The following is a 23,861-nucleotide window of genomic DNA, read 5'->3' on the forward strand; positions in this document are numbered from 1 at the left end:
CCTTTTCCCCCTTGGGGGCGGGGAGAGAGAGGGAGGAGGGTCTCCAGGATGCAGGGCCGGGAATGAATGGGAAGGAAGGGCGAAGGCGCGGGAAGGCGAGCTGGGGGGAGGAAGTGTGCGCGCTTCGGGGCGGGGGGGGGGGAGGACGGCATCCGCGGAGTGGTCACGGGGTGGGGAGGGGGGGACGCGGAGGAGGGAGCCGCCTCTGCCATTGGCGGCTGCAGCTGCCCATCAGCGGTCCCCCCCCCACACTTCCTGCCTCGCTTTCCACCCCCCCAGCCCCCGAGGAAGCGGCATCTGCCTGCCAGGCCGGCCTGGAGCATCCGCGTCCTTCCCTTCCGCTGCTCGGCTCGGCTCTGCTCGCGGCCCCCCCCTTCTCTCTCTCTCTCTCTCTCTCGCCCGCCCTCCGCTTTGCAGCGCATCCTTGCAAGCGCCGCGGCTGCACCATCATGGCCTGGCCCTGGAGGCGTGGGGGGTAGCCGGGCAGGGGCCTCCCGGAGCCCCCCTCCCCGCCCAGCCCTGCCCCCCGGGAGGGGCGGCCAAGCAGCCAGGTAAGGGCAGGGAGGGAGGAGTCCGGGTTGGGCAGCGGGCATGTAGGGCAAGGATGGGTGGGTGGGTGGGCGGCCGGGGAGGTGGAGTTGTGTGGTGTGAGTTGGGGGAGAACCCCGAGAGAGGGGCTGCTTTGGGGGGGGAGAAGGGAGGGATGGGGGTGGTGGTGAAGGAAGCAATCTGACTTGGGGGGGGGAGTGGGAAAGCTTGGATGATGGCTGGCTGGGGAGGGGGCAGCTGGGAAGGGTCAAGTGGGGGGAGAAAGGCCTGGAAGGGGAAGCTGGGGGGGGTGTCTGTGACGGCGTGGTGAAGGGAAGCAAATGGAGGTTGGGGATGGGACATGAGAGGGACCGGGATGGGGAACCTACTGGGTGTTTGGGGTTGGAGTGGTGTTGCCAACCTCCAGGTGGAGCCCAGGGGCTCCCTGGGCCTTAGAGTTCATCCTCAGGCTTCAGAAACCAGTTTTCCTCGAGGAAACTGGTCGCTCTGCAGGGTGGGCTCCTGGCATCGGGCCCGGATGAGGTTGCTCCCCTCTTCAAAACCAGCCCTCCCCGGGCTCCATCCCGCCCACTCCAGATAGCCCAAGAATTTCCCAACCTTGAGTTGGCAAAGTTAAAGGGATACTTTGGCCTGGGCCGTAGGAAGAGAGACGGTGGCCGTAGGAGGACCCCACGATGCAAGGAAGGGGCCTGCTTTTGAAGTGGGGATATATGAGCTGTCCTCAGGGAGCGGTTCTAGGGGTGGGGGCCAGAAATGTCTGGAGGGTATGGCCCCACCCCAAACATGGTTGCCACAACCTTGTGTGGGACATCCGTAGGTTAACCCCATTCTGCAGGGGATGCCACTGAGCTAAGACAACTCAAGGCCCCGGCTGTGCAGGGGCTTGAACTGTGGCCCTTTCCCTGCAGCCCCTGCCAGTTGAAAAGGGAAGAACTTTACACAGCTTGTTTTTTGGGGGGAAGGAGCTCTCTTTAAACGGTGACTCTCCAGAAGCCCATGGACTACAATTCCCACCTTGCGGGGGCTCATGGGAATTGTAGTCCATGGACATCTGGTGAGCCACTGTTTGGCCACCCCTGTTCTATATGTTGTGGTGTGAATTCTGAAGTAGGAGAGCCCTGTGTCTGTGGGAAGGGAACTTGGCTCAGTGGAAGAGCCTCTGTTTTGCATTCAGAAGGTCCCAGGTTCGATCCACGACATTTGCAGTTAGGGGGTGTGAAAAACCTCTGCCTGAGATCCCTGGAGAGTAGAGGATACTGAACTGAGTGGACTTGTGCCTAATATCCCCATTTGGGATCTTCTACAACAGGGGTAGTCAACCTGTGGCCCTCCAGATGTCAATGGACTACAATTCCCATGAGCCCCTGCCGGCAAATGCTGGCAGGGGCTCATGGGAATTGTAGTCCATAGACATCTGGAGGACCACAGGTAGACCACCCTTGTTCTACAAAACACAGGGGGGTGGGGGAGAGAAAACTCTTTTGGGAAGAGTTTTTTTCGGATGTCTTCACCCCCAAGTGAGGCTATGAGGCGTGGAGGAGCCCTTTTATAGAATGCCCGCTGGGGTGGGGGGAAACTTTGAATGAATGAGGTGAGTTTTGCAAACCTTTGGCACGGGTGAGAGAAGGAAGGACGGATCGGTATTTTTAACCTGTGCCTTCCTAGAAGGCTGGGTGGCGTTCCTGCACACCTCCTCAGGTGACTGTTCAGTAATGTTGGGTCGTTGAGCGAGTGAGGTGGAGTCTGGGGGAGGGGGGGAGTATGCAAGGAGACCTGTGAAATAAATAAATAAATTAAATAAATGTAGTTTAGCTTATGGATCTCTGGCCCATCCTTGGGGTGTTCGGGAGGGCTCTTGGGGTTAAGAATGGAAGAAGAGCCCTGCTGGGTCAGACCAGTTGTCCATCTAGTCCAGCATCCTTTCTCACAAAGGGAGAACCAGGTCCTCTGGAGAGCCAACAAAAGGACATGGAGGCTGAGGCCTTCCCCTGACACTGCCTCCTGGCTCTGGGATCCAGAGGCTGACTGCCTCTGAGTGTGGAGGTTCCCCTCAGCCCCCATGGCTAGTAGCTGTTGATAGACTTCTCCTCCATGCATTTTTCTCATCTCAAGGCAGTTTATTCCTGTGGCCATCACAACATCTTATATCAACGAATTCCACCCAATGGAGCTGATGGGCAGAAGGCTCAGGCAAAAGGAAATACTATTCTCTGTGTAAAGTAGTGTTTCCTTTTGCTTACACCTCCTGCCCATCAGCTCTATTGGGTGCCCTCGTGTTCTAGAATTTTGGGAGAAACATTTATCTTTGTCAACCGTCTCCACCCTGTGTGTAATTTTATGGACCTCTGCTGTCGTCACACCCCCCCCCCCCATCATCTTTTTCTCTTTTTTCAAATGCTGGAATTACCAGCTTTTAAAGAAATAAAATAAAAGGTTAGATAGAACAGAAAACGAAAAAACGATTAGCGTACATCAAATATTGAAGCCCCATATAAACTGAAAAGCCCCAGCCTTTCTTCGTAGTCCCCGTGCTTCAGCCCCGTCATCGTCTTGGTTATCTTGGCTTTGACCTTTGTGTCCTTTTAACACCAAGGAGGCTTTGGCAGTGTTTCCAGTTTGAATGATCTTTTGGTGTCAGTCTGGCAGGCTCCCAGTGCAAACACTGGGTGTCATTCCTAGTGACAACATTCTGGTGGGAGCTGGGGGCAGACTCGATAGCTTCTTGATATTTTCCTTGCTGTTAGATTTCTTTCTTTCTTTCTTTCTTTCTTTCTTTCTTTCTTTCTTTCTTTCTTTCTTTCTTTCTTTCTTTCTTTCTTTCTTTCTTTCTTTCTTCCTTCCTTCCTTCCTTCCTTCCTTCCTTCCTTCCTTCCTTCCTTCCTTCCTTCCTTCCTTCCTTCCTTCCTTCCTTCCTTCCTTCCTTCCTTCCTTCTTTTTTTAATTTTATTTCTACCTACCTACCTACCATTGTGACTGACTTGTACCTCCACATTCAGGGGCATTAAACCCCATCCTTCCTTGTGGTTCAAGGCAAGTTAAAATAGCAATAAAAAGTAGTTTCAAACCCGAAACGCTTCCCACCCAGGGCGCCTCCCCTTCCTCATCTAGCCGGGCTCTTCTTACATTCAAGCCTAATTCCATGACTTAACTGCAGAGCTGGGTGAATTGGTCCAGTCCGACCATGCTGTAAAGCAAACTGGGAGGCCCTGACCCATGGCAGTGAAGAACGTGAACCCCTTTGCCACCCCTTGCATCAGCTGAAGTGCATCTAGCACAGTAATTTAGGATAGGAGAGGAGGTGTGGTTCCGTGGTGGAGCATCTGCTTGGCGCTCAGAAGGTCCCAGACGCAGTATCAAACGTCTCGAAGGTGCCCAGAGGTCAGTGATGTTTAAGACCTCAGCCTGGAGAGCCGATGCCCGTCTGAGTCGTCGGTACCTGATGGCCCCGTGGTCTGATTCAGGAAAAGGCGGCTTCACGTGTTCGCTTGTGGAATGAGGCTTGCAAGGATAGCAGTTTTGGTGGTTTTAAATCGAGGTGCTTTGGGGCTGTTGTTTGCCAGTTAAAATTCCTCTAATGCGGTCCGGTCTGCACTGAATTTTCCAGCCGGCTATGCGGTGGCTGTCTTGCGCAGGTGGTTTGTATGGAATGTTTCGGGGGCTGAGAAAACACGAGCTGAAACTAACAAGAAAGGAGGCATGAAACAAGCTGGGAAGGGGCCTGTTCTGGTCGGGTTTTTCCCCCGGGTGAAGCAAACCTTCACCAAAAGGCTAAAGTGGACTTTCTAAACTTTCTTACCCTTGAGAAACCCCTGAAAGATTCTTCAGGCTCTGAGAAACCCCCAAAGTTGTACGATGGTGCAGAATATGGTTGGGAAGCATCACAGGGGACATGCCTACCCAGGGCCCTTCCCCTTCCCACCCTCTCCAGGCCCATCTTTGGGAGGGAGGGGGGGTCTACAGCAGTGGTACTCAACCTTCCTCATGCCGCGACCCTTGAATACAGCTTCTCATGTTGTGGTGACCCCCAACCATAAAATTATGCAAGTGTTCTTTCACGGAAATTAAACCAAAACTGTCCAATGGCATGAAGCTCCATTGTTCATTACTATTTTATATAAATTGTATATAAATTGGCGGGTACCTTCAGGAGGAGTGGCAACAGTGGCACGCCCCCCCCCCCGGCCCTACCGCGACCCCTGTGAAAGGGTCGTTCGACCCCCAAAGGGGTCCCGACTCCCAGGTTGAGAGCCGCTGGTCTGCAGATTCATGTATGGACACATCACCCGATAAATGTTTAAGCAGTTTTTAAAAATATATTAAAAAGTAACTCCCACTCCCTTCAGGGAACCCAGGGCCATCAAGAAACCCCAGGGTTTGACGAGTTCTACGGGGTCGCTCTCTCTTACCAGAGGAGTAGGTGGATACGGAGGCTGAAAATCCACCCCCCCCCCTCTGCCTCCCATAGTTGAGAAATGTTTTCCTTTCCTGGGGGCAGCGGGTCTGGCCGAGCTGTAATAACTTGGAGGTTCGCTTATTGCAAAGCGCTCAGCGTGAGGGGGTCCTTGAGGGCAACTCGGAGGCCTGGGTGGCGCAAAATGATTATTGCCAAGATTTCTCTGTTCGGCACACGTTGCCCTCATTTTAAGATAACTCCGCTGTGTGGCTTATTGGTCTCTGGGTTCCATTCGGGGTGTTTCCACCGTACCGTTGTTTATTTAGAAAATTTCTACGCTGCCTTTCTAAAGAGCCTGTTCGACTCGGCTTACAAAGTACAACATGGTAAAAAAACAACAACCCAGCATTAAAAATAGCGGGAAAGTGTTAAAAATAAGCTGTTTAAAACCCAGCCTATTATCTCAGAGCCTAAGAAGCATATACGCCTTACGCTCTGCGGGTACTAATTTACTGGTCATGCCTGGCCCCAGGGAAGCTTGCCTGGCCTTGACTAGGGCCAGGGCCTTTTAGGTCCTGGCCCCTACCTGGTGGAATGAGCTCCCAGTTAAATGGTGAGGTAATATCCTGCGTAGAAGACTTCCACCTGAGACCCTGGGGAGCTCCTGCCAGTCAGAGTTGGCATTACGCGCTTTGGTAGGGTCTGGCTTAGTGGAAGACAGTTTCACATGCTCTGCGAGTCAAGGGATCACAGAACCATAGAGTTGGAAGGGGCCTCCAGGGTCATCTAGTCCAACCCCTGCACAATGCAGGACACTCATAACTACCTGCCCACCCACAGTGATCCCAGTTTCATGCCCAAGTGATCTCCCCCTCCCAACTCCAAAATTTTCCAGAATTCTTATGGCCTGGAGGGAATTCACCTCCCATCCCACAGTGGCGATCGGGAATTCCCTAGGTGTGCAAGGAAGGGCCACAAGAGATAAACACTGGCACATCCCTTCCTGCCCACCCACTCACCATCTGCCTAAGGTCATCAAATCAACAAGTATAAGCAGAAGGAAAAAGTATAAAGTTGGTGTTGGTGAAATGATTTATTCCAATGAAAAGAATGTTCAGAACAATTTCAAAACGGATTCCTAGGTATAGTCTGTTTTCGATGCCTTCATCAGTGATACTCTCAGTATTGTTAATATTAATATCACAATGTGTAATTGCTGAAGAGTAATTGCACATGGTGATATTAATATCAGTAGGCCCCTACAAATTAATCATAATAATACAATTAATATTAGTAGACCCCTAGAAATTAATATTAATAATAGTACTAATATTAATATTAGTAGACCCCCTACAAATTTGGATGTTATATGACCATTTTGGGTTTGAACTACACAAAGAAAAATATTACTAAATTATTTTCTATAATAATTTCATCACCCAAAAGAATACAATTGGAGAAGACTGAGTTGTTAACTCAGATAGAATATCACTGATGAAGATATAGAAAACAGACTACACCTAGGAATCCGTTCTGAAATTGTTTTGAACATCGTTTTCATTGGAATAAATAATTTCGCCTTGCCTGCTTGAAACTTTTTTCTTCTGTTTAAGGTAATTAAATCAGCATTTCTGTCAGATGGCTATCTAGAAGAAGAAGAAGAGTTGGTTCTTATATGCCGCTTTTCTCTACCCGAAGGAGTCACAAAGAGGCTTACAATCCTCTTCCCTTTCCTCTCCCCACTAATAGACACCCTGTGAGGGAGGAGAGGCTGAGAGAACCCTGAGATTACTGAAAAAGAAGAAGAAGAGTTGGTTCTTATATGCGGCTTTTCTCTACCCGAAGGAGTCTCAAAGTGGCTTACAGTCGCCTTCCCTTTCCTCTCCCCACAACAGACACCCTGTGAGGGAATTGGGGCTGTGAGAGCCCTGATTTCACTGCTCGGTCAGAACAGCTTCATCAGTGCCATGGTGAGCCCAAGATTACCCAGCTGGCTGCATGTGGGGGAGTGCAGAATCAAACCTGGCTCACCAGATTAGAAATCCTAACCACTACACCAATCTAGCCTCTGCTTACAAATTTACAAAGAAGGAGAACCCACCACCTCCTGAGGAAGCCTGCCCATGGTCCATAAATCTGGCCAACCTCATGTTTAACACTTTATAGAGTTCCACTGAGCCGGTCTTGGAAGGGCGGTCTAGACATTGAATTATAATAATAGTCAATCTCTCATTAAGACTCCGGGTGGATTACACAAGATACACAACATGACAGTCAGCACTGACACCCCGTGAACAATGCAGCAGGCCTAGGATTAAGGAATTAGGGAGCTATGCAAACAATCCCTCTAAGGCAAAGTATACTAGAAACAATGAGGAAGTGGATCACGAAGTCTGGCGAAATGTTGTAAAAGCACATGATGACTTTCAATAATAGAATTACTCCCTCTAGGGCAGGGGTAGTCAACCTGTGGTCCTCCAGATGTCCATGGACTACAATTCCCATGAGCCCCTGCCAGCAAACACTGGCAGGAGCTCATGGGAATTTTAGTCCATGAACATCTGGAGGACCACAGGTTGACTACCCCTGCTCTAGGGAAGTGGGGGGGAGGGGCCGTGGCTCAGTGGGAGAGGCTCTGCTTGCATTGTGGAAGGTCCCAGATTCAATCTCCGATATCATAGACTCATAGAGTTGGAAGGGACCTCCTGGGTCACCTAGTCCAACCCCCCCACTATGCAGGACACTCCCAACCCTCTCGCTCACCCACTGTAAACTGCGACCCCCTTGAACCTTCACAGAATCTGAATCTGGCTATCCAGCCTCTGCTTAAAAATCTCCAAAGACGGAGGACCCACCACCTCCTGAGGAAGCCTGTTCCACTGAGGAACCACTCTAACTCTCAGGAACTTCTCCCGGTTCTTTTGACTGGAGTTTTAGACCAGTTCTTGATAGGCTCGAGAACCGGTTTAAATCTCCAGTTCAAAGAATCTGTGAGGAGATGAGGCTGGAGTGAGGCCAATTTGGTGGAGCCCAAGGAGGTCACTGGTCTGGTTTTTTATTGATTGCCTTGTCATTTTATGACTTTTGTGAGCCTGAGCTGGCTAACTCAAGCAGCGGTCAAAAAGTTAAACAAACCAACCAGATGGGAAAGGCCTCCGGTTGAGACTGGCGAGAGCTGCTGCCAGTCTGAGTAAACAATACTGGTCTGATTCAGTAGAACACCACGTAAGACATTAAGGAGGGCCAGTAAGGGAATGAGTTCCGGTGTTTTGGTATCATTACCTGGTGTCAAGTCCCTTTCATGGGTTGCCTCTCCGGCTAGCCTCCCCAAACAAGAGGACCGTAATGGTACTAGGTTGCCGTTCTGAGGAAGACCGAGAAATCCTCTTTCTGGACAGTTCTGGACTGCAGTCGAGAACTCTCCGGCCAAATTGTCTTCATTTGGTAGCATGTTTCCACTTCTCCTGTGAGTGATACTGGTATAGATTGGACCAGGAATCACTACAGGGCTGCTCTGTAAATTTCTTCAGGGGTGGGAGAGAATTACTTTGCTCTGGTTCGGTCTCACCTGGAGGACTGTGTTCAGGTTCAGGCACCACAGTTGAAAAAGGATGTAGACAAACCGGAGTGTGTCCAGAGGAGGGCAACAAAGATGGTTGGAGACCAAGACGTATGAGGAAAGGTTGGGGGAGCTTGGTCTGTTTAGCCTGGAGAGGAGACGGCTGAGAGGGGATCTGATAACCCTCTTCAAGTATTTAAAAGGCTGCCATGTAGAGGATGGAGCAGAGTTGTTCTCTCTTGCCCCGGAGGGACGGGGCCAGAACCAATGGGATGAAATTAATTCAAAAGAAATTCCATCTAAACATCCGGAAGAAGTTCCTGACAGTTAGAGCGGTTTCTCAGTGGAACAGGCTTCCTCGGGAGGTGGTGGGTTCTCCATCTTTGGAGATTTTTAAACAGAGGCTGCATAGCCAACTGATGGAGAGGCTGATTCTGTGAAGGTTCAAGGGGGTGGCAGGTGACAGTGGATGAGCGATGGGGTTGTGAGTGTCCTGCATAGTGCAGGGTTGGACTAGATGACCCAGCAATCCCCTTCCAATTCTATGATTCTACTTTCCCGCAATAATAGTTGAGTCAACTAGCATCCCTTTGACCTGTCAATCCCACCCCTTGATCTATTGCCTGCCCTATCTATCCATTGCTTTCTTTTGGAGCAAGCACCTGTTTCTGGAGACTGCCCAGGTGCCAGCAGGTGTGTGGCGGATATAATCCAAAAGCCGTGCGGGGGAACAGGAGTGTGAATAGTGCCTCCAGGAGTCAAGGTCAGTCAGTGTGGCCTGACAGGGTGGGGTAAACCTTATAGGATGTTTGTTACTCAGGTGTCAGAGGCTCTGGCTCGAGCGATGAAGCCCACTGAGTAATCTTGAGGCAGTCACCCTCTGCCTGGTCAACCTTGCCGGGTGTCGTGGTTCGATCCTTGGTGGCTTGGGAACCAGACCGAACCCCGCCATCAGAGGCGCCCGCGATCACGGAGGTAGGGCATGGTGATCACAGGCAAGCCGGCAGCTGGGCGCCCCACCCGATCGTTGAGGTGGCAATGGCCGCTAAAGAACCTCAATGTCCCCCTCCACCTTTTGACAAGGGCCCGGAGATGGCCCTTTGTTCCAGGAAAATGGGCCATCGGGAACCCCGGAAAACCTCGCATATGTGCATGAGTCATGATTGTATCAGCATGTTCCCTCCGGAAGTACTGGGTGGGGCAATACAGCCAAAGGAGGTGGGTTTTGTATAAAAGAGAGCTTCCACCTGGAGTTCGGTGGAAGCTCTTACTCCATACCAGCGGACTCCACGTTGCTGAAATAAAGCTTGTTCCTGTTGTATCGTCCACCCGGCCTGGCGTGACGTTTTCTTCAAGGGGCACCCTGTTTTTTCAGTTAGCAAGCGGGTTCCCGACATCGTAAGAGCTTCCCCCCGAACTCCAGGGTCGGCATCGCATCCGAGCGCTTATCGGGACGGATCCAGAGATGGCGTTTTCAAGCAACGAGGCGGTCTCGACCCCCACGAACCCCGGGAACATGGGTTTAATGTCCCCGGGAGATTTCCTCCGAAAATCGGGGGGCCAGGAGCAGCTGTCCGGGACCCCGAGACCCTCGGCAGCGGCGGCCAAGGGAAGGCGCCGGGCCATGGGGTTCCCAAGCACGGCGGGGAGCGCGCCGAGGTCTGGGGGGTTGGCCCCAACCTGGGACACCCAGCTGAGGCAGGCGCTTCGCCCGGTAAGACCTGAGGAATCCCTAGAGGACCTGCGGCGGGCCATGGCGGACTTGGCCAGGCGCTTGCAGGCAGCTGAAGCCCGTGAGCAAGCTCGGGCCGGGCCCGGAGGGACTGGTAATACAACGGCGGAGGGGATCGCGTCGAGTGAGGACGCCTCCAGCGACGAGGACGAGCCCGGCACTGGTGAGCGGGCCCCGGACCCCGACCCGGAGCAGTTTTCAGTCCCGAGTAGGCGAGACGGCCAGCGGAGAGGCGAGACAGCAGAGGATCTCGGGGGAGCAGGTGAGCCGACGGGGCGGCGAGAGCCGGACCAACGCAGGAGCGACGTGCAAGGCAGGGAGCGGCACGGCGTCGTTGGGCAAGTTGGTAGCCGGTGGAGCGGAGCAGGACGAGACGGCGGACGCCGAGAATCCCGGATCCGGAGGGGGTCGGACTACTCTCCAAAACGTTCCCCCCCAGAGCTTAAGGCGCGTTTCGACGGGACGCCGGACGACCTCCCGCAGTTCCTCCTCCACGCGCTGACGCATGCCCGGAGATATGGAGACCGGTATGAGGACTCCGAGGACTTGGTCTGGGGGGTGGCCTCGTGTCTCCAGGGCAAGGCGGGTCAGTGGTACCTGGGGTTGGCCGAGCGCGGCGACCCGGCAACTCAGGACCTGCAGGACTTCGTGGTCGCGCTCCGCCGACGATTCCAGGACCCCCAGGCTGAGGACAAGGCAAAGAGTCGGATCAAGGGACTTCGACAGGGTACTAGGGGGGTTATGGACTATATAGACATTTTCCGGAGGGAAGCAGGCAAGGTGTTCTCCTGGAACGAGGAGACCCAAATCGAGTACTTCCGGGAGGGCCTTAACCCGAAGCTCAGGGAATGGGCCGTGATCAAGGGGACGGAAGAAGATCTGTCTACACTGGAGGGGTGGTGTTTCGTGGTCGCCAAGCTGGAAGCCAGCCTGGGTTGGGCCGCCGCACCCCCCCGGGAGGCCAAAGGCGGGTCAGCCGAGGCGCCAAGACCGGGCCCCGACAACTCTCGCCCCAAACGACCCCCGAACCCCGAGCGGGAAAGGAGACGCCGGGAAGGACTGTGCCTGAAATGCGGGGGGTCAGGACATTTCGCAGCAGCGTGCCAACGGCAAGCGGGGGAGGACCGCGGGCTCTCCCAGGGGGGAGGTGCGACACGCCCCCAGCAGGCACGCCGGGCGGAGGACCTCCGCAACGAACCGGGAAGCGTCCAGGCGACGGGAAACGGCCAGGACCTGCTGTAGACGGCGCCGGGCAGCAGGTCCCGCGGTGCGAGGGAAAACCCCTACAGCATGAGGCGCGACCTCCGAACGTGGTAATTTTAGAGCTCCGGAACCCGGAGAACGGACTAAGTTGGGTGGGGGAGGCTCTTTTGGACTCTGGATGCGACCACAGCATGGTCCACCCCCAGATAGCCCGGGCTTTGGGGCTACCGAAGCGCATTCGGAAGGTTCCCCTGGTTTTCGTCCAGATGGACGGCAGCCCGATTCAGGGGGGACCTTTCGGGGAGGAGGTGGGTCCTATCGCCATCCACATAGGGGACCACCAAGAGCTGCGGTGGCTGATCCAGGTCCCCGTAGCGGGATATCGGGCGGTGTTGGGCCTGGATTGGCTGAAGGAACACAACCCCGTGGTGGACTGGCGGGCGGGGACCCTGAAGTTCGACTTGACGGTGGGTGCACGGCATCGGGTCCCCCGCGAGAATTCCAGCCACAAGAGGACGGCGGCGCGTCCCAGGGGAGCGGCGGCGGCGCAGCAGGAGAAACCAGAGCCCGAGGTCCCGCCAGAGTACCGAGACCTCGCAGCCGTTTTCAGCGAGCGGGAAGCGGACGAGCTACCCCCACACCGCCGCACGGACTGCGCTATCAACATCCCAGAGGGGGCGGTACTGCCCAAAGGGCGCATCTACAAAATGAGTGAGGGTGAGCTCAAGGACCTCCGGGAGTTTTTGGAAAAAAATCTGGCCCGAGGTTTCATCCGGCCCGCTTCCAGTCCCATGGGAGCTCCAGTCTTGTTCGTCCGGAAAAAGGATGGGTCCCGACGGCTGTGCCAGGACTACCGGGGCCTCAACGCCATCGCAGCGGGGAACGCTTACCCCCTTCCGCTGATCCCGGATTTGCTGGCCCGGCTGGGCAAAGGGACTCTGTTCACTAAGCTGGACCTAAGGGAGGCGTACTACCGGGTACGCATCCGGGAGGGGGATGAGTGGAAAACGGCGTTTAACTGTCAATTGGGACAATTCGAATTTAAAGTGATGCCGTTCGGTTTAAGCGGGGCACCTGGGGTTTTCATGAGTCTAATTAATGAGGTGTTGCAGGACCTTCTGTTTCAGGGGGTGGTTGTTTATTTGGATGACGTCCTGATCTACAGCCAAGATCCCCAAGAGCACGTGACCCTGGTGAGGGAGGTGTTAAAGCGCCTGCTGGCAAACCACCTATACGTGAAGCTGGCTAAGTGCGAATTCCACCGTCCCTCCCTGGACTATTTGGGCTACCGCATCTCAGCCCAGGGCATAGCTATGGACCCCGAGAAGGTGCAGGCGGTGCTGGACTGGGAAAGGCCCCGCACCCGGAAACAGCTACAAAGCTTCCTGGGGTTTGCTAATTTTTTTAGAGGCTTCATCCCCAGATACTCCTCCGTAGTGGCTCCCCTCACGGACTTGCTAGGTACCAAGGGGAGAGGTCCTCGCGCCACGCGGCCCAGCGCAGCGCTCGGCTGGAATGAGAAATCGGAGGCAGCGTTCCTGGCCCTCAAGCAAGCTTTCGCGTCTGAGCCCACGCTACTGCACGTCGACCCAACCCAGCCGATGGTGGTACAAGTCGACGCCAGCGACGCAGCAGCCGGGGCGGTTCTCCTGCAGCGAGACCAGGCGGGACAGCTGAGGCCGGCGGCCTACCTCTCACGAAAATTCGCCGAAACGGAGCGGAACTGGTCTACCTGGGAGAAGGAGGCGTTTGCGATTAAGTTCGCCCTCACCGAATGGCGGCATTGGCTGGAGGAAACAGAGGAGCCGTTCGAGGTCTGGACAGATCACAAGAATCTGGAGGCGCTCCGGCAACCGCGATCCCTGAATGCCAAGCAGATGAGGTGGGCGGAGTTCTTTTCGCGGTACAATTTCAAGCTGGGTCACATCCCCGGCAAAGAGAATTTCCTCGCGGACGCCCTCTCCCGGCTGCCGCATCATGGGGAGGGGTACGCTCCCTGCACCAGGTCTGTGTTCGGTGAGGAGCAGCTGGGACGGGGGGTCGTCACTAGGCGTCGGGCCCGGGGGGAATGGGAGCCCGACCCGGCGACCGCCCCGCTCCGAGACCGCCTAGTGGCAGCCTACGGGACAGACGAGGAGCTGGCTGAGCTCCGGGACTCTTTGATTTTGGACTCCGGTCTCTGGCGGAGGGGGGAGGCTGTCTACGTCCCGGAAGGGCTACGACGGGAAGCCCTCAGCCTCTGCCACGATGCTAAGACCGCCGGGCACTTCGGTTTCGTAAAATCCTGGAAGTTGGCCCGGCGGCGGTTTTGGTGGCCCAGTCTGCGGCGGGACACAAAAGCTTACGTCAGTGGTTGTCCTGTCTGCCTGACCTGCAAGCCGGGGGTTGGCAAGCCGAAAGGGCTGCTGCACCCGCTCGAGGTCCCGACCCGGCCGTGGTCAGTGATCTCCATGGACTTTATAACAGACTTGCCTCCCAGCAAGGGGAAAACGGTGATCTGGGTGGTGGTAGATCTATTTTCCAAACAGGCCCACTTCATTCCTTGCGCCAGTGTCCCCAGTGCTTCACAGTTGGCTCGGATGTTCCTGGATCACGTGTTCCGACTGCACGGGCTGCCGGACAAGGTGATTTCCGATCGGGGCTCACAATTCGTGTCCCGGTTTTGGCAAGCTTTCCTGCGCCTGTTAGACATCGAGCAAGGGCTGAGCTCCGCTTACCACCCCCAGACGGACGGGCAGACCGAGCGGGTTAATCAAGTACTGGAGCAGTACTTGCGGTGTTTCGGTTCCTATCATCAAGACACCTGGGTGCCCCTGCTCCCCCTGGCCGAGTTCGCGTACAACAACGCAGACCACAGCAGCACGGAGATGTCGCCTTTTGCCGTCGTCTACGGGACAGACCTGAGACACTTCCCGGAGCTTGGAGAGGTCCCCGCCCGGGAATCGGCCGACCTTCGCGAGTGGGGGAAGCGTGCCGGGAGCTGCTGGAAGTCGCTGCAGGAGCAGCTCCACAAAGTCAAGGCAGCGCAGAAAGAGGACGCCGACCGGAAGAGACGACCAGCTGAGGAGATCCGACCGGGGGATCGAGTTTACCTTTCCACCCGGAACCTCCGGTTGAATTTGCCCAGCAAGAAGCTAGGCCCTCGGTTTTTGGGGCCTTTCGAGGTCTTGGCCCCGATCAACGAAGTTTCGGTCAAGCTCAAGCTCCCCAAGAACCTCCGGCACATCCATCCCGTTTTTCACGTGAGCCTTCTAAAAAAAACTCCGGACGGTGACGTTTGGCACCCCGTGTTTTCCCCGCCAGCGCCCGAGGTCCTGCCGGGGGGGGAGCACCACGAGGTGGCGGATATCCTGGACTCTAGACTCCACAGGGGGAAGTTGCAGTACCTCGTGGAATGGAAGGACTTCGCTTTGGGGGACCGGGAATGGGTCTGGGCAGCGGACGTCCTTGCGCCCCGACTCACTGAACGTTTCCACAAGCGGTATCCTGGCCGTCCCGGGGGGTTGGAGAATGGACCTTTGGGGGGGCAGAATGTCGTGGTTCGATCCTTGGTGGCTTGGGAACCAGACCGAACCCCGCCATCAGAGGCGCCCGCGATCACGGAGGTAGGGCATGGTGATCACAGGCAAGCCGGCAGCTGGGCGCCCCACCCGATCGTTGAGGTGGCAATGGCCGCTAAAGAACCTCAATGTCCCCCTCCACCTTTTGACAAGGGCCCGGAGATGGCCCTTTGTTCCAGGAAAATGGGCCATCGGGAACCCCGGAAAACCTCGCATATGTGCATGAGTCATGATTGTATCAGCATGTTCCCTCCGGAAGTACTGGGTGGGGCAATACAGCCAAAGGAGGTGGGTTTTGTATAAAAGAGAGCTTCCACCTGGAGTTCGGTGGAAGCTCTTACTCCATACCAGCGGACTCCACGTTGCTGAAATAAAGCTTGTTCCTGTTGTATCGTCCACCCGGCCTGGCGTGACGTTTTCTTCAAGGGGCACCCTGTTTTTTCAGTTAGCAAGCGGGTTCCCGACACCGGGTTGTTGTGAGGATTATAACAACGTGGAAAAAGGGAAAGGCAGGAGAGTCATGAGTAAATACCGTTTCCTGGAGGAGAAGCAGGATTAAACTTGTTGTTTGTTTCATTTTTATTTCACAACTTCGGTTTCGTTTGTTCCTGTTCTCTCTGCCTCTTCTACTTTCCTTTTATTTATTTTATTTTATTTCAATACCGCCCTCCCCCTGAGGCTCAGGGCAAGTTCACAGAGAACGTAAACAATACATTAGACTTGTTCTACATCAGAAAAAAAATATAATACAGTACAACAGTGGTAATAACAAGAACAATAACAGATAACAGTTTAACAAAGTAATTATCAACAAGTCCTTGGTTCAATTCGGGTACATGGATTGCTGAGGCCTAGCGGTTCAGGGGCCTAGCGGTGTTGCAGATTTCAGTCGGCCTCAACCAAATGGCTGGCGGAAGAGCTCCCTTTTGCAGGCCCTGCGGAACTGTTTCAGTCCATGTAAAAAAGATTCTCTCTCTTCCGACCTCTCCACCCCTATCTTCCAGTTCAGTATTATACCAACAGCAGAATGAAGCAGTGGAGCCTGGGGAGGGTGAAATAGATGCCGGGGCTCTGGACTGCAGGGGGCGCGTTCTAGCCTCGAATGTCTCTTTGTATGAAACACGTCCAGGGAACTAGCAGACCAGTGGCTCACTACATATACATATACATATACATATACATATACATATACATATACATATACATATACATATACATATACATATACATATACATATACATATACATATACATATACATATACATATACATATACATATACATATACATATACATATACATATACAGAGCCTCTTGTGACGCAGAGTGGTAAGGCAGCAGACAGCAGTGTGAAAGCTCTGCCCATGAGGCTGGGAGTTTGATCCCAGCAGCCGGCCCAAGGTCGACTCAGCCTTCCATCCTTCCGAGGTCGGCGAAATGAGGACCCAGCTTGCTGGGGGGTAAACGGTAATGACTGGGGAAGGCACTGGCAAACCACCCCATATTGAGTCTGCCATGAAAACGCTGGAGGGCGTCACCCCAAGGGTCAGACATGACCCGGTGCTTGCACAGGGGATACTTTACCTTTATACATATACATATACATATACTTAAATCCGTCCCAACAGAAGCAAGCCCTCCTGTGCTCTGGAGTAACCCTAGAGTTACCAGTAACCTGGTTGCGGGCTACCACGGCCTTGGCCAGCCACCTGGCAACCCCGCGTAAGGGGCCAGGCGACCCGAAAATGGGGTTGCGACCCCTAGATTGAGAACCACTGAGCTAGATGGACCCCTGGTCTGGTTCTGTAGACTTCTTATGAAGACTGAATCTGGAATCTCCCATATGACAGAGGGTGTATCCTTTGTGTGGCAGAGGGCATATCCCTATGCCCCCTGCTGGGCCTTGTGCTCCGCGGGTACAAACCAGTTGGAGATCTCTGGCCCTCATGAAGTTTGCCAGGCCATGACTAGGGCAAGGAGTGGCCCAGGAGTGAGCCAGAAGAGCTGAGGGCCCTGATGGAACTTCTACAGTTCCGCCGGTCCTGCAAGACAGAGCTCTTCCGCCCGGCATTTGGTTGAGTCCAGTCAAGGGAGATCCGACCTCTCCTCTGGGATCCTGTCCCCTGGGATGCTACCACAGAACTTGATAGCTTGATATGTGGGGGCGGGGTGGTTGGGAGCGGGCTTTTTAGTTATACGTTTTATTCTCGTTGGTTGTATTTGATCATCTGTTGTGGAGCCGTCACGAGCTAGCCGGGCTAGAAGCGACGGCATAAGAAAAGTCAAATTAAAATTAAGCCACATATCCCACTGCTGAACGACGGCGCCTTTACCTCCAGGGTAACTCTGGGCTGTTGTGACACTTTTGGAAAGGGTAATCAAGCGAAATGTCATAGCGGTGAATCGAATGCTATATCTGGGCATGGCCCAGTAATATGCCCTACAAGATAGGTTGAATCATTCTTATCATTGCTGATAGCCCAGGACTGGTGTCATTATTCCCAACAACAGAGCAATCTCTAATCTCTTGTTTACATGTTCCCGACGGGTGATGTTGCCGCAGATAAAACAACCTTGCCCATGTCAAAGAAACAACCCAGACCCCAAACCATTAACTGAACGGCAGAATAAAGGTAAAGGTAAAGGTATCCCGTGTGCAAGCACCGGGTCATGTCTGACCCTTGGGGTGACGCCCTCTAGCATTTTCATGGCAGACTCAATACGGGGTGGTTTGCCAGTGCCTTCCCCAGTCATTACCGTTTACCCCCCAGCAAGCTGGGTACTCATTTTACCCACCTCGGAAGGATGGGAGGCTGAGTCAACCTTGAGCCGGCTGCTGGGATTGAACTCCCAGCCTCATGGGCAAAGCTTTCAGACGACTGCCTTACCACTCTGCGCCCAGAATGGGGACGCTTAATTCCTGTAATTCCTGGTCTGAGACTTCTGCCCGTCTCGAGCGCATGGTGGTTTATCTGCACATTTGCAACGGGACAGTACAAGTTGGTTGTGGCTTGAGGGAATGCTCAGATGAGGCTGTGTGGCGTCCTGGTGATGTTTTGTTTACTGCCGGATTCTTGGGACTCTGCCACTCCACGCTGGGTGTGGCCACCCTCCGTGCAGGATAGTGTGGGTGCCCTTCTTGCGCATTCCGAGCCTGAGATCGACAAAAGCGATAATGATCAGGCCGGAATGTTAATGTAAGCCTGCTATGCGTTGCTCCAGCCAGGTTTCTTTTTGTGTGTGTGTGAGTGTGGTTAAGGCTGTCATGACTTATAGCGCACCATGTGCGCGGATCGTTACATCTTGTTTCGTCTTTCGGCTTATTTGCGCTCTCAGGTGTACTGCTCAGCCCGGTTCTCACCGAAAAATAAGCAAATTACCTCCCAAAACAACGAAACGCCACCCGGACCCTTAGGATTCTTTTCGTTGTGCCTTAAAAGCCGTGCGTACTTGTGCTCACTTTGTAACCTTGAGAACTCAAGTTCTCCTCCTTAGCCCATTTCGGCACTGAAATTACGAATCCAAAAATTCTGCTTATCCCAGTAACAGTAGAAATGAATGTTGTGTTCTCATATTAACCGATATGCGCAAACTAATTGCCCACAAAGCTAGATACTGTAGACCAGTGATCCCCAACCTTTTTATCACCGGGGACCACTCAACGCCTTTTACTGAAGCCCGGTGGGGGGGGTAGTTTACTCCTCTACTCTCAACCACTGCCCTAACGCTCTCTGATCGCTCTGGTAATGTTTAAACTCGGTCAGAGCAGTTTTCTCAGTGCTGTAGCGAGCCCAAGGTCTCCCAGCTGGCTGCATGTGGGGGGGCACACTCCTAACCACTACACCAAGCTGGCTCTCAAAGTTCTTTAACATTTCCCTGTCTCAGCTTCAGGAATAGCACAAGTCCTCAGCTTACAGGACAGTTTGGCTGTTTCTGCCTCCTCGTTTTCTTTAAGACACACTCGCATTTTCTCTAGGGTATTATCCCCTGCATTTCCGATAACAGCATGCTGTAAATCGGGTGGCCAAACTGTACCTCGCTAGATATCCATGGACTGAATTCCCATTTGCCCCTGCCACTGTGCCCATTTGGCAGGGGCTTATGGTCATTGTAGTCCATGGACATCTGGAGAGCCACAGTTTGGCCACTCCTGCTGTCAATCGTCCCATATTGACGACGTCTTACGCTGATTGTATGCTTTTTAGCAGACTTGCATTTGCAAACAGCTTGTCATGGCGTCCACCCACCCTGTTTCTCCAAGTCCTCGGTGACGAGGAGCCATGCTCTTCCTGGACCACTGCCCCAAATTCTTGACGCAGCCCAGGAGAAACCGAGGGAAAATTCCAGAAAGGGGGCTGGAACCTAACAGAGAATCCTCTCCCTTTTTGACACCTTCTTTATCCACACGCAGATTGGAGTTCGCTAACGAGCCGCCACCATTAAAGGCTCTAATGACTAAATACATCCCTGTCGTCCAAAGGAAAGCAGTAATCGGTGCATTTTAATATTAAATTGGGAATGATGACAGTCTCGCATTACATGAGGTTAGTCACAGGTTATAATGGGCCGCTTGTTGCAAGAACCGTGGCATGGAAAAAGCAGCTTTCGCATGACAACTCATGAAGCTCCCTTAAGGCGAACAAACTCCCAAGAAGTGAGTAAAGTTAAAACCGTGTTTCTTTCCATTTATCCATGGCGGGAGGGGAAAGCCTTCCTGGTGACTAACGGGGACACGCTCCACCAGCTCCAAACGTAAGCGCGTCGTTTTTCTTCGTTCCTTCTCGGGTTACGAAATGAGAAAGGAATATTAGTACACGAAAGGTTGTTAATCGAAAGCCTATTTTTCGGGGAGGCGGGGGGGGGAAGGTCATTGAGCTGAAAAGGAGAAGAGATTTTTTTTTTTTTTTAAGGATGGCTTATCTTGCCATCATGTCTACATTTCAGGGGATGTTTTGAAATTGCCCCATTATGAACCTGAAAAATTACCTTTCAAACGAGCGAGAACATGACAGCTTTAGGCCTGCGGACTGAGGTTTTCTTGGCGGTTCATCTCTTTGCATCCCTTCTAGCCTGAGGAGTGTTTTACAAGGATCTGCTTAAGTTGCTCAGCCTTGCCTAGAGTTCTACCCCTTTTGGTTGGTGAAGTCAGCTTCCGGCTTGGGAAGAGTACAGCTTGGCTTAGGAGGGCACGGTCGATGTTTAAAGGTCTGTTAATGAGTTTTATGCTGGGTTTAATGGTCTCGATCGTGGTTTACTTAACTCACACACCCCAGCGGCCTGGCTTTCTGCCATCCTGCTGCTTCTGATGTATGGTGATCCTAAGAATGAATGTTCCCCAACCTCTTTATCACCGGGTACCGGTCAACGCTTGATAATTTTACTGAGGCTGGGGGGGGAGGGGAGTAGTCTTTTGCCGAGGGATGTCGCCGTGGCCACCTGAGCCCCTGGTCCACTTGCTTTCCCGCCGGGGCCCCTGACTTCCCACCGCCCGCTTGGGGGCGCTGCCAGCAGCAGCTGCACAGTGCCACGCTGAGGCTATGGCGGCCACTGGAGAGCACCAAAGGTGAGCCGGTGGCAGAGTGGCAGGGCAGCCCCCGAGGCAGCAGCCGGGGAGGAGGACGAGGAGGAGCTGCGGCCCGGTACCGACTGATCCGCGGACCGGTACCAGTCCCTGGGCTGGAGGTTGGGGACCGCTGGTCTAGCAAATAGAGTCCTGGCTTCCTGGAATGCCGGCCCATCTCATGTTGAGCTTTCCTCTTTTTCTGCTGCCACCACGGGAGTCGGAGACTAGAGAATAATGCTCTGGCATTCTCCATTTGGTAGATATCAATCTGGCTCCTTCTCAAGGATTACTGACTCAGACTTCACATTTATTTTTAGGAGACTAAATCCCCTACAGTTTGTTTTCACTGATTATTATGCTTGTAATCCCTTTCTGCGGTGTCTGATGCGCTATCCAACAAGGTGCGGGACAATGATGATGCAAAGGAAGAAGAAGAAGAGTTGGTTCTTATATGCCGCTTTTCTCTACCCGAAGGAGGCTCAAAGCAGCTTACATTAATAAAACAGAGCATGTTGTTGTTAGTTGCAAAGTCGTGTCCGACCCATCACAACTCCATGGACAACGATCCTCCAGGCCTTCCTGTCCTCTACCATTCCCCGGAGTCCATTTAAGTTCGCACCTACTGCTTCAGTGACTCCATCCATCCACCTCATTCTCTGTCACCCCCTTCTTCTTTTGCCCTCGATCGCTCCCAGTATTAGGCTCTTCTCCAGGGAGTCCCTCCTTCTCATGAGGTGGCCAAAGTATTTGAGTTTCATCTTCAGGATCTGGCCTTCTAAAGAGCAGTCAGGGCTGATCTCCTCTAGGACTGACCGGTTTGTTCGCCTTGCAGTCAAAGGGACTCTGCTTATTGCCCTCGGGAGAGGCCCAGCATATTGGAGCTTGCCTGATTTGCCAAAACTTTGCCCTAAAGACTCAGTTGGACAGGACCTCCAAGTTGAAGGCTCCTGTGTACGAGAAAGCATCGTCCCCTTCGGCTCCCATCTCAGTAGGCTCTGAGCTTAGGATTTGCCCTGGCACCAATTCCCTTGACTCCTACTTCTCACTTTGTTTTGGATCCCCTTTGATCCGTTTGATTCCATTCGCTGGCAGGGGCTTCTGGGAATTGTAGTCCATGGACATCTGGAGGGCCACAGTTTGACTACCCCTGCTCTAGATCTTATGGTGCACTGGAAGAAATTCCATCTAAAAACCCGCTCAGAGTACACAGTTAATTGGTGTCTCTGTTGATACCATCGTAGGTAGGGTTTTTCTGCCTGCTGACAGGCTAGGAATTTTAAAGCCATACGAGAAAGCGTTGGCAACCTATGAAGACCCTTCAAAAGTTTTCCGGGCTGATGGCCTCAACTACTAGAATTATAGAATCATAGAATAATAGAGTTGGAAGGGACCTCCAGGGTCATCTAGGCAGGACACTCACAACCCTCTCACTCATCCACTGTCACCTGCCACCCCCTTGAACCTTCACAGAATCAGCCTCTCCGTCAGATGTCTATCCAGCCTCTGCTTTAAAATCTCCAAAGGTGGAGAACCCGGCATCTCCTGAGGAAGCCTGTTCCACTGAGGAACCCCTCTAACTGTCAGGAACTTCTTCCGGATGTTGAGACGGAATTTCCTTTGAATTCATCCCATTGGTTCTGGTCCGTCCCTCCGGGGCAAGAGAGAACAACTCTGCCCCACCCTCTACATGGCAGCCTTTTAAATTCTTGAAGAGGGTTATGAGATCCCCTCTCAGTCGTCTCCTCTCCAGGCTACTGCAGTAAGCCCCCTTGTTAGGGAGCACATGCAGGATGGCTGGCAAGAAAACATGACCCGAATATTCACACACATCCCTGAAGACACTGTTTCCTGATACCAAAGAAGGTGACGAGATCTCTGCATTGGAGGTTGGATGACACTAATTGGCTTTTCAGGTTGACCGTTTGGGTTTTGAGTCTTTCAGGTCACACTCCGGATGCTTCCCTGTTTATTTGTTTATTAGGTTGGGTTGGATGCCCATTGTGAAGGCCATTCATTACAGAGCTGATGGCTTTGAATGCAAGCCGCTCCTCATATTTTAATTGGGGTTTTTTATGGGGATTGTATTGTGTTTTAACTATTTATGTTGTAAACCGCCCTGAGACCTATTGGGAGAAGGGCGGTCTAAAAATTAAATAATAATAATAATAATAATAATAATAATAATAATAATAACAATAATAACAATAATAATTGTGCTTCAGAGCTCCATGCTGTGAGTCTTGCCATTCCTGCCGTCTCAGATACGCTTAGAGACGAGAGAGTGTGATTCAGACAGACAACTCGGCAACAAGCAAGCAGGGGAGGAACAGGTTCCCCCAAATTTTCCTTGAAAGCCATTGCAACATGGGAAGCAACTATAAGCACTGGGGCTATCCCCAAAGCCATTTATATAAAGTGGTGGATGCAGCCGTGAAATCACATGGCAAATAACACTGGGCCGGAACACAATGTTAGGCATGAACCGGATATGGAAGGATAAGGATATCAGCCTTAATACAAAGTGCCGGCTAGTCAACACCGTTGCCTTCCCCATAACAACCTAAGGATGTGAAAGCTGGACCCCGGAGAAGGAAGACATGAGGAGAAGAGATGCTTTCGAATTATGGTGTTGGAGACAAATGCGAATACCATGGACAGCCAAAGTTACCAACAGGATAGTTTTAGAGAGGAGCCAACCAACTAGGTCATTGGAAGGCAAGATATTACGGCTAAAGCTCACTTACTTTGGACACGTCATGCGATCAAACTTCTTAGAAAAATCATTAATGCTCGGCATGGTCAGCGGCAAAAGGAAACAGGGTCTCCAAAGGATCCGCTGGACTATATACTCCGCCACCCACCCCAGCTCCGGTTCTGTTAAGCCCCTGGTTCTCAACCTTCTTAATGCCATGACTCTTTAACACAGTTCCTCAGAGCCAGCTTGGTGTAGTGGTTAGGAGTACGGACCTCTAACCAGTGAGCTGGGTTTGATTCTGCACTCCCCCACATGCAGCCAGCTGGGTGACCTTGGGCTGGCCACAGCACTGATAAAGTTGTTCTGACCGAGCAGTGATATCAGCGCTCTCTCAGCCTCACCCCCCTCACAGGGTGTCTGTTGTGGGGAGAGGAAAGGAAAGGGGACTATAAGCCTCTTTGAGCCTCCTTCGGGTAGAGAAAAGTGGCATATGAGAACCAAGTCTTCTTCAGTAATATCAGGGCTCTCTCAGCCTCACCTCCCTCACAGGGTGTCAGTTGTGGGGAGAGGAAAGGGAAGGTGATAGTAAGCCACTTTGAGACTCCTT

The 23,861-nt window shown here is 52.9% G+C and overlaps 1 protein-coding gene across 3 annotated transcripts in view; it reads left to right on the forward strand.

Moving 5' to 3' along the window:
* Positions 1-23,861, forward strand: part of AGPAT1 (1-acylglycerol-3-phosphate O-acyltransferase 1) — a 64,612-nt gene that overhangs the window by 5,624 nt on the left and 35,127 nt on the right. Inside the window, exon 1 of one of the 3 annotated variants that reach the window (XM_077331210.1) lies at positions 247-551. The exons of the other annotated variants lie outside the window; for them this stretch is intronic. The gene's annotated coding sequence lies outside the window, so the exon portion shown is untranslated. Of the gene's footprint in view, positions 1-246; positions 552-23,861 lie in introns of those variants that run through there. 3 annotated transcript variants of the gene reach the window in all.

This window comes from Paroedura picta, chromosome 3 (genome assembly GCF_049243985.1).
Source record: "Paroedura picta isolate Pp20150507F chromosome 3, Ppicta_v3.0, whole genome shotgun sequence".
In the NCBI taxonomy this organism is placed as follows: Eukaryota; Metazoa; Chordata; class Lepidosauria; order Squamata; family Gekkonidae; genus Paroedura; species Paroedura picta.